This window comes from Phocoena phocoena, chromosome 8, assembly GCF_963924675.1.
Source record: "Phocoena phocoena chromosome 8, mPhoPho1.1, whole genome shotgun sequence".
NCBI classification, from domain to species: domain Eukaryota; kingdom Metazoa; phylum Chordata; class Mammalia; order Artiodactyla; family Phocoenidae; genus Phocoena; species Phocoena phocoena.
This window is the reverse complement of record NC_089226.1, coordinates 96,532,584-96,544,326: the sequence shown is the minus strand read 5'-3', so window position 1 is coordinate 96,544,326 and position 11,743 is coordinate 96,532,584.

Genomic DNA, 11,743 nt, shown 5'->3' with positions numbered 1-11,743 from the left:
TGCCTATAGGAATCTAAAACAGGAAAAAAAAAAAGTGTTGAAAAATGTGACTAATATCTTTTAAAAGGGATTGCTACAACAAAGCATACAGAGATGGTATTGTCTACTAGCTGTATGAATAGTCACGTAGGAGGTAAAAAAAATTTCCCCCCTGACTAAAGACACCAAAGTGAAAAATACATACTATCTTTTGAGCAAAATAAATTCCACACAAAGAGCTAAATCTATAGACCTTAAAAATAGATGAGACAAGCCATTTTACCTGAATCTGAAACTTTGAGCTTTTAAATATAACTTATATATTAAAAAAGTTATATTACTTACCTATTAAAAAAGTTTTATTACCCAGCATATTGAAGACTAAGTGCTAATGAGACAAAAAGTTTATTAAAACATAAAGTGAGTTAACATTCTTTCAAAGGGCCAGTAAATCAATTTAACTTTGGGCGGGAGTGGGGTGGGGTGGGGGTGGGTTTTGGACCCCTTCTGAGAATCCAATGACATGACAAGCCCTTTCTCCAAAAAAATGCACAAATATAGAAACTTTGGGTATATTCAGGGAGTTCATGAGTTTCACGAAGTACATCATAAACCCCAGGTTAAAATGTTTTGAGAAGGGGCTGGTATGAGGAAGAAAGCATTTACAGAGAGAAGAGCATGAACAAAGGCGTAAAAGCCACAGAGAGCAAAATGGGTTTGGAACTATTAAGTATCCCAATTTTCCAGCGGTTGTGTATGGCTGGCTGGGGCCAGATCATGAGAGACTTAAATACAGTGCTAGAGACTGACCTACATCTAATATGCCAGAAATGGGAGCACCCTCAAGGCTTTTGAGGAGAGGAAGCAACACAATCCAAATGGTGCTTTAGATGATAGCTTTGCTGGCATATTGTAGAATAGTTTTGAGTATGGAAAGCAGGGAAACCAATTAGGTCCTTGGCAATAATTCAGGCTCGTGGTCAAGGCTAAAACTCTAATACAGATACAGACATGATTTGCAAATAGTATGGATGGGAAGTATTTTAAAGGAAGAGCTAACAGGATTTAAGGACTGAGTGCAAAAAGTTTAATGGGCTTTCAGAAACACAAGAAAGCCAGAGGGACAGCTAGTTTTAAGGAAAGGTATAAACAAAAGGATAGAGTTGAAACAGGAAATAATGAATACAAGTTAAAAAAAAAACATTGTTCTCTATTGAGGTATAACTTACATGTAGTGAAATGCACAAATCTTAGGTGTAGAGATCAATAAACATTTTGTATGTAAACACTCATACAATGACAACCCAGATCGAGTTATAGTACATTTCCAATAATCCAGAAGGTGCCTTTGTGTTCCCTTGGTCAATAAAACCACCAAAAAGCAACCATGATTCTGACCTCTATCACTATAGATTAGTTTTGTTTGTTTGTTTGTTTGCTTTTTTAAGAAAATGTTGGGGGTAGGAGTTTATTAATTATTTTTGCTGTGTTGGGTCTTCGTTTCTGTGCAAGGGCTTTCTCTAGTTGTGGCAAGCGGGGGCCACTCTTCATTGCGGTGTGCGGGCCTCTCACTGTGGCGGCCTCTTTCTTTGCGGAGCACAGGCTCCAGACGCGCAGGCTCAGTACTTGTGGCTCACGGGCCTAGACGCTCCACGGCATGTGGGATCCTCCCAGACCAGGGCTCGAACCCATGTCTCCTGCGTTAGCAGGCAGATTCTCAACCACTGCGCCACCAGGGAAGCCCCTAGTTTTGTTTGTTTTGAATTTCTTACAAATGGAATCAAATAGTATTAACTCTTCTGTTGTGTACCTTCCTTTATTCAACATTATGTCTGTAAGATTCATTTATAATGCTGCATGTAGCAGTTTATTCTTTTTCATTGTTATGTAGCACTCCATTTTATGAATATGCCACAATTTATAAATTAAACTGTTGATAAACATTTGGGTTGTTTCCTGCTTTTAGCTGTTATATTCTTTTTTTTTTTTTTTTTTGGCTGCATTGGGTCTACGATGCTGCGCACGGGCTTCCTCTAGTTGCGGCGAGCGGGGGCTACTCTTCCTTGTGGTGCGTGTGCTTCTCATTGCATTGGCTTCTCGTTGCGGAGTATGGGCTCTAGGGCATGCGGGCTTCAGTAGTTGTGGCTCATGGGCTCTAGAGCGCAGGCTCAGTAGTTGCTGTGCACGGGCTTAGTTGCCCCACGGCATGTGGGATCTTCCTGGACCAGGGCTCAAACCTGTGTCCCCTGCATTGGCAAGTGGATTCTTAACCACTGCGCCACCAGGGAAGTCGGTTATTATATTCTTACATGAGAGTTTTCGTGAATATAAATACTCACTGCTATCAGATGTAGAGCCAGGAGTGTTGTTGTTGGGTCATAGAGTATGCATATGCAGGCATACCTTGTTTTATTGCACCTTGCTTCACAGATATTGCCCCCTCCTCTTTTTAAAAAACAAATTGAAGGGGCTTCCCTGGTGGCGCAATGGTTAAGAATCCGCCTGCCAATGCAGGGGACACGGATTCCAGCCCTGGTCCAGGATGATCCCACGTGCTGTGGAGCAACTAAGCCTGTGCGCCACAACTACTGAGCCTGCCCTCTAGAGCCTGCGAGCCATAACTACTGAGCCCACGTGCTACAACTACTGAAGTCCACGCGCCTAGAGCCCATGCTCTGCAACAAGAGAAGCCACCGCAATGAGAAGCCCACGCACTGCAAAGAAGAGAATAACCCCCGCTCGCCGCAACTAGAGAAAGCCCGCACACAGCAACAAAGAACCAATGCAGCCAAAAATAAATAAATTTATTAAATTAAAAAATTGAAGGTTTGGGTCAACCCTGTGTTGAGCAAGTCTATCAGCGCCATTTTTCCCATGGTGTTTGCTCACTTCGTGTCACAGTGTCATATTTTGGTAATTCTCAAAATATTTCAAACCCTCCACCAGCAAAAAGATTACAACTCACTGAAGGCTCAGATGATGGCTAGCATTTTTTAGTAATAAAGTATTTTTAAATTAAGATATGTACATTGTTTTTTTTAAGACATAATGCTATTGCACTCTTAATAGTCTATAGTTTAGTTTAAACACACTTCTATATGCACAGGGAAACAAAAAAATTCATGTGATTCACTTTATCACAGTGATCTGGAACCGACCCACAATATATCCAAGGTATGCCTTGGTGTTTAGCTTTGATAGATACTGCCAAACAGTTTTCTAGGATCTGTACCAATTTACATCACCACCAACAGTACCTTAGAGCTCCCAGTGTTCCACATCTATACTACCACTTTGTATTGCTGATTCCTTAGCCATCTTGGTAGGAGTGTGGTGGTATTTCATTTAATCTGCATTGAATGACTGATGATTAGAGATGAAATGATGACTGCCTTTCCTCCAATGATACCTTTTCATATGTTTATTAGACATTTGGATATCCTCTTTCATAAAGTGCTAGTTCAAGCCTTTTGCCCACTTAAAAAATTAGGTTGTCTTTTTCTTACTGAATTGTGGGAGTTTTAAAAAATATATAGTGGATTCAGTACATTGTTGGATATGTACTGCAAATACCTTCTCCCAGTTTGTGGCTTGCCTTTCTTGTGGAATTTGTTTCTTATCGTGAGAGTCACGACATACTAACGGACAATGGCCAGACTATATATATAAAGATAGAGCTCTGACCCACAATCTGCAAAAATCCAGCCCAGGAAGCCAACCTACTATCTACACTTACCAGTCAAGGAAGTCAGACTATCTCTAGCAACCAGTGCAGGAAGTCAAATGATAACCCCTGTAAAAACTGGCCCCAAACAGCCAGGACTTGATTAACTGACAGCTTCCCTAATTTTTATCCCTGCTTCCAACTTAGGACCAACCAGAGAAAGCCAAATATGTACCCCAACCAATCATATAGAGTACCCCCACTTGTAGTCAGGCTGCCTACAGCTTCCTTGTGCCAACAGCCCCAAATTAGGACATTCCTGAAGGCTTCCCTGCCTTTTTTCCATTATAAAGCTTCCCCAGTGGTCTACCTACCTTTGCATCTCTGCCAAAGGCAAGCGCTGGAGCGGACTCCTCTGCTACCGAAAGCTCTGAATAAATGGCCTTCACCTGTTCTCATCTGGGTGGTTTTTATGTCCACATTAAATACAGATTTATTGAGGTATAATTGACAATATCAGAAGTATAAGTTTTGACAGGTTTATAACTGTAAAATCATCACCACAAAATAGTGAACATAACAATTACTCCCCAAAAGTTTCCTCATGTTCCTTCGTACTCCCTCCCTCCAGCCGCGCCCCCATAATCCCCCATACCTAAACAACCTCTGATATGCTTTCTATCACTAAAGATCCCTACCTGCATTTTCCAGAGTTTTATATAAATTAAATCATACAGTATGTACTCTTTGGCTTCTTTCACTCAACACAATTATTTTGAGATTCACCCATGTTATATTTTTTTTCACCCACGTTATATTCTATGTCAATAGTTCATTTCTTTTTTTCTTTAATTTTTTTTTTTGATGTGGACTGTTTTTTAAAGTCTTTATTGAATTTGTTACAATATTGCTTCTGTTCCATGTTTTGGTCACAAGGCCATGTGGGATCCTAGCTCCCCACAGGGATCGAACCTGCATCCCCTGCATTGGAAGGTGAAGTCTCAACCACTGGACTGCCAGGGAAGTCCCGATGGTTCATTTCTTTTTATTGCTGAGTATCATCCTCTTATGGAGTTTCCTGATGATCAGAGGTTCTTTATTTTAGTAAGTCCAATTTATCAACATTTTCTTTGATGGTTAGCACTTTTCTGTGTCCTGTTAAAAATTTTTTTGCTGATCTCAAAGTCATGAAAATATTCTCCTACATTTTCTTCTAGAAACATTACTGTTTACCTTTCACAGTTAGATTCATGATCCATCGAAAATTAATTTGTATATGTGGTGTATGTTAGGGATCAAGGTTCACTATTTTTTGCCAATCAGTTCAGTTTATTTAATAGGTGGAGTTAGAAACACCTGAAGATCTGTCTGAAAATGCTAAATCTGAAGCTAATGGAAAAGGTTAAGGCTGAGATTAAAGTTGGAGATAAATCTCAAAAAAGAAGGAATTATTAAAACTATAGCAACAGATGAAATCACCAAGGGAGATAACAGAGAAAAAACAAAACAACGACCTTGGAAAGCATTTGCATAAAAGAACCACAAAAAGAAATGCAAGAACTAATCAGAGAAATAGGAGATAAAATGATTTCTGAGAAGTTTTCATTGAAACTGAGGGGAAATTAAAGTTTCAAGATTGAAGGGATGGTCAAACAGTGTAAGTTCTTGTGGAGGAGGCAAAACTTTACCTCTACGCATATTAAACTTTGAGCTGGGACTCCTTCAACAAAAAGGCAGATTAACAAGAGCAAAACAGTTTACTGACTAATGCAGCACCTACCACAGAGGAGAAATCTCAACAAAAAATAACTCAAAGCAGTGGCTTAGAACTATGGCTCATATGGGGTCTTCAACAAAGAATAATAATTTCATAGAGAAATGACAAGACAAAGGAAAGCAGTTTTAGGCATTCAAGGGTGCAGGCTGTGGGAGGAAACTAAGGGAGCAAGGTTTGTTTGCAGATTTCTCTGGTGTCTTCTCAGGTCTGATAAGATTCTGTCTCCAGTAAAAAAGGGGAATTTATATCCCGCCTTTAGGCAGAAAACGGGAGGGCACAGAAAGGTTCTCCTGCATTTGCTGCTTCTTAACTGCCTTCAGCTCAAAATAATTATGTCAAAGAGGCGTATTTTGGGATGACATATTCTGGATTCCTTCATTCTCAAGAGGAAAAGGCCACTGGACTTGGCATTACGTTGTTAATGACCTTTGAGAGGAGAGTTTCTTAGGGTGGTAGTGAGGAATGGATTCAGCTACTTCTGAGATGTTAGACAGGAAAAAAGCTCAAGCTTTTCTGTTAAAAGGATTTTCCCTGTAGGATAGGAATATCTGAGCAAATTTATAGGTGGGGGGTGGGAAGAAACCAATGAAGGAGAAATAAAACCTTTGAGAAGAAATAATTGATGAGATCCACAGGAGAATCTACTGATCAAATTACAAAGGACTCATCTTTGGGGGCCTATCAAATAATATGCTTGACATGTACACCCACCTTCAGGCCTTCCTAATTTTGGTTGAAAAGAACACTAACAAATATTAAAGTAAAAATAAAAAGACCTTTTAAAGGGTTAAACAGCTCAAGGCCCTGAAGCAACACAGCAACAGATCTGAGATAAGAACAGTGCTGGAGGATTGGGCTGCCCCTATCTTACACTGAAGTGGGGAAGTGCTCCCATTACCAGAGCATCTACCAAAGCACAAACATTATAATGGCACAATGACTCTTGTGACTTTTTGTACCACTGGAAGCACTCAAAGGATTATGTAACTAGAGTTAGTTATTGAGCCAAAAAGGGTGGTCTCCACAGAGAAAAAGTTCTCTCAAAGGTATCAGAGCTTATTGTCCCCTTAGGCCTAGGCTATCTATCAAGGATATTAGTTCATCCTTTACAAAAGAAATGTAATAGAAAGTTTACTTTTGCTTTGCACTTTGCAAAATTCCTTCTTTGAGTGCTCCAAGGAATATAAAGGGAAATTTGGTACAAACATTAAAAACACTGAATTTTTTCTTATTTTCTGCCCTATACTACGCTAGTCAATTACTGAATCCTTCAAACTTATGCTTATACAAAATCCTTTATATTAGCAGCATTTTCATTTCCATAGATAACTACACCTTAATCCAAGTCTCATTTCTTATCTGGAAGAGACTCTCTTGGTTAGTTACTTTACCTTTGAAGAGGATAGGCTATGCCATCCTAAAATATGCCACTTTGGCATAAAGATTATTTTTAGCTGAAGACATTTGAGATTCAACAGATGTAGAAAAGAAATCTTCTCAGAGCTTCCCTTATCTGACTAAAAGCGGAAACTTCTAAGAAATGAGGACTGCCATAAATTCCCATTTCAGGTTGGCTTCTACCCCAGGAGAGAGACCTAACATAAACCTAATATAAATCCCCTATCTGGGGGAGTTTCATAGTCATGAAGAAGATGGAAAGACCATTTGCACCCACACAAGATAAAGTTTGTTATCACAAACTTTCTTATTTCCCATTTGTTCTCCTAAACACCCATTCTTCTTTCCTAAAGAAACTAATTTTTCTTCCCATAAAACCTTTCTCCCCTCTCTTTCTCCTACTGAGTTAGACATTTAAGTCCCAAATTTTTACCACCTCCTTGAGCTATTCATCACTGAGCACTCCTGTGGTATACACTTTGCAGGCATTAATAAACTCTGTCTTTTCTCTTGCTAATCTATCTTTTGTTGGTTTAATTTGCACGCCCCCATCTGCTGAATCCAAGAGGTTATAGGAAAAGTTTCTTCCCCAACACCTCCTTCTAGATTATACTGTAAACCTCAGGTAAACCACTGAAAGGCTAGTCTAATAAAGCATTATGTCATCATATTGCTCCTATGTACCAGAACTTTGGGCACACTCCTCAGTCTGACCTTCAAGAGTCCACATACAAAGTCAGCGGGGAAAATAGGTAAAGTGATTTTGCAAAGGTGATCAGAGGTTTGCTGGTACTTTCAGGAAAGATCTTGGTCACTGAAACTAGCAAATAAATGGTGATCCTGGACAAGGATCTAGTCCTTGGATGTACATGCTCAGGAAACTAATTTTATTAGTTCAGTCAAGGTTTGGGGGACTTCACTTACAAGGGACAGTTTACATACCATAAATCCAATTTATTAATTGAGAAATAAAACTGTCGATAAAAGAAGCATCAAGTGATCAACATGTTGCCTTTCCTACAAGGAGACTATTTTGGGAAAATAAAATCATATCAACCCACTATTAGCTTCATATATCCTTCTCTACCTCAGGAACAAGCACATTGGAATTCTGCCACCAAGAGTCTAGAGAGGGCCTTCTTAGTTGACAATGAATGTATGTGACTTTCTTTCCTTTAGACTTTACAGACCACTGCCCATATCAGTCATTGTCACCAACATGTTATAACTGCCAAAGACCCTTGATGGAACAGGTTTTAAGAAAATATATCAGCTGCTAGAAGACTAAGCCAAAGTAGGGCTTTTAGGTTACCACTTAGTTTAAGTCAAGACCACTTTACCTCTCAGCATTCTAGTCTCAATTACATAGAAAACTCTTCTGCAAGTGAAATACGAGGGAAGGAGGCAGGGCACAACCTTTGAAAGAATGACATAGCCTGAGGACATGACGTAAACTGATTAGAACCAAATGGGTCCAAGATGGCAGACAAGTCGACTTCCACTAGACCTTGAGCCTCAGTACACGCTCACATCAGCAAGCTAAATAACACACCCACAGGCGCCAGGACAGTTTCAAGACGGACCCTAAGGATCAAAAAGTGGGCAGTGGCCCAATTCCTGGAAATCCCCACCCCTTCCTAAAATAGCTGGAATACTCCTCCCACTCATTAGCCTATGAAATTACCCACTCCTATAAAAACTGACAATCCCACACCCTGGTGCCTTTCTCACCTTCTGAGATGGCCCACACTCTGTCTGTGGAGTGTGTTTCTCTCTAAATAAATCCACTTCTTACGTATCACTTTGTCTCTCACTGAATTCTTTCTGCTATGAGACACCGAGAACCTGAGCTTCATTAAGTCCTGAAACCATGTGTGTGATCTCAGTTGGAAGACCATGGGTTTTGTCTGGGTTCGAGTTCCGGCACGTGGGTTCAAGTGCCAATCTGAGGTGCAAGGTTTCACAAGCATTCAAATCTCATGTCCCTTTCCTGTTAATATGTTGAATAAGCAAGTTCATCAGCGCTACTTATTACCTTATTAAAGTTTTTTGCCTTAGAGACATAAACCAATTACTATGTATGATTTTTGGATATTTACAAAAAGTTTTATGTGGTTCCCACCCACATATATTTGATTAAATTTACCAGAGGTCACCTCTAAAATGGCTTAATTAGGCCAAAAGTATATTTATGAATCATAATGCTCCTAATATTGCTGTCCCTTCAAGTTTCATCAGAATCTATTTCCCCAGACTTGCCACTTGTAGCTTTTCTTGTCTGAGAAATACCTCACTTAATTAAGGCCCTTCTTCAAGGCTTAAGACATTTAACAAATAACAAAAACTATTTACTGGACCTTGATTAGCAATTTCAATTTAGCAACATTCTCTACACATCATTTTCATTAACAGAAGTTCATAACAACAAATAATTCTGTCAGGTTCCCACAGTGTTTAGAACATGTGCAGACTTGTGCCAAATTAAAATGTTTTTAAACAATTATCTGAAAATAGAATGGATAAGCAAAATGTGGTATATACATGCAATGAAATATTATTCCACCTTAAAAAGGAAGGAAATTCTGACACATGCTACAACATGGATGAACTTTGAGGACACTATGCTAAAGTGAAAAGAACTAGTCACAAAAAGACAAATACTGTATGATTCCACTTATATGAGGTACTTAGAGTAGTCAAAATCATAGAGACAGAAAGTATAATGGTGGTTGCCAGGAGCTGGCGGGAAGAGAGAATGGGGAGTTGCTGTTTAATAGGTAGAGTTTCAGTTTTACAAGATGAAAAGTTATGGGGACGGATGATAGTGAAGGCTGCACAGCAATGTGAATGTATTTAATGCTGCTGAACTGCTCACTCAAAAATGGTTAAGATGGTAAAATTCTGTTGCGTGTATTTTAACACACACAGAAAAAGAAAAAAAGATGCCATTACTAAATAAATAAAGTTTCCCATTATTATGTAATGGTTGTAGATAATCACCAACTCCCAAATACCAGACAGAAGATTCTACAACACTGTTCAAGTGCAAATGATACAATCAGGTAAGGGAAAAGTACAGTTATCTGGATAGACAGGTTTTTTAGATCTTTTACTTACTTTCATACTGAAATGCTAATTTTAAATTTAAAAAATACGAGTTCTTCTTAGGCAGACAAAACCCATTTATCTCAACTACTTTCCCAATCCTCAATTAAAAGCACAGAAATATAAAAGCTATAAATAAACCCAGAAGAAGAAATAACAATGAAAGATGTCAACAAAATATTGGGGGGAAAAAGTAAACACACTGGTAAAGGATAAAGGTTCAATGTTTTTTTCTGCTCACTCCTAAAAAAAGGGTGGAGGACTTAAAAAGCATACACACAGACAAGAGATAACAACATCAAAGTTCGGGAAGGTAGAAAGTAGAAGGAATACATAACTGACTAAGCAGAGCACAGCTGATATCCAAGCCAGCAGTGGGAGAAACCCTAAACAAAGAAAGCTCTTCTGAACCAAAGAACCTAAGAAAGTCTAAGGAATTAGTCACCAGGTAGCTACTAAAGTAGGGTGGCAGATGGGGCTGAAAACAGGAGGATTATTTGAAAGTCCACGGAAGAAGCAGTTAGACCCCACTCTAAGCCCTACACCCACTCCATGACCCCACTCAGACCAGAACTGCCCTTCCTTCCTAACGTTAGAAGGCTGCACATTGGGAGGTCCCCAAATGGTGAAGTAGGAAGACCTTGATCTCACCTCCTCTCACAAAATTTACAATTATGTACAGAACTATTGAAGAAAAAGACCCTGACCCTAACTAACCCTAACCTACCAGAAAAGATCTTCTACAACTACAGATATAAAGAAGGAACCACAATAAGATGGGTAAGAGTGGGGAGTCCCAGTACAGTCACAATTCATGCCCCCGGTTGAGGAACCCACTAACATAAGAATAATTACCATTGCAGAGATTCTCCCCAAGGAGCAAGCGGTCTGAGTCCCACATTGGACTAACCAGCCTGGGGGTCCTATGCCAGGAAGACAAGCCCCCAGAATGTTTGTTTGGCTTTGAAGGCCTGTGGGGCTTACATCTGGGAGCACCAGAGGGCTGTGGGAAATTGAATGGAATCTCTTAAAGGGCACACAAACTCTCATATGTGCCGGGACCTTTAAGGCAGAAGTAGTAATTTCAGAGGAGCCTGGGTCAGAACTACCTGCTGATCTTGAAGAGTCTCCTGGAGAGGCAGAAGGCAACTGGAGTTCACCCTGGGGACATAGATACTTGTGGCAGCCATTTTTGGGAGCTTGTTCTACCACATGGACACTGGTGCAATCACCATTTTGGAATCCTCCCTCTACCACTAGCATGGTGTGTGTGTGTGTGTGTGTGTGTGTGTGTACACACACACACAAAGGAATACTACTCAGGCACAAAAGAGAATGAAAATTTTCCATTTGCAACAACATGATGTACCTGAAGGGTATTACACTTAGTGAAATAAATCAGAGAAAGTCAAATACTGTACATTACCACTTATATGTGGAATCTAAAAAAAACACAAATGAATGAATATAACAAAACATAAACAGACTCATAGAGAGAGAGAAAAAATTAGTGGTTACCAGTGGGGAGAGGGAAGGGGGGGCAAGATAGAGGTAGGGGATTAAGAGATATAAACTGCTATGTATAAAATAAATAAGCTATGAAAAGTTGCTGACTAACAATCAATCAACCCATCAATCACCTACAAGAATATGAAGCCAATATTTTACATTTATTTAATTTATTTTTTTGGCTGTGCCATGCGGCATGTGGGATCTTTATTCCCCAACCAGGGATTGAACCCATGCCCTCTACATTGGGAGCATGGAGTCTTAACCACTGGACCGCCAGGGAAGCCCAGTAGCCAATATTTTAGGATAAA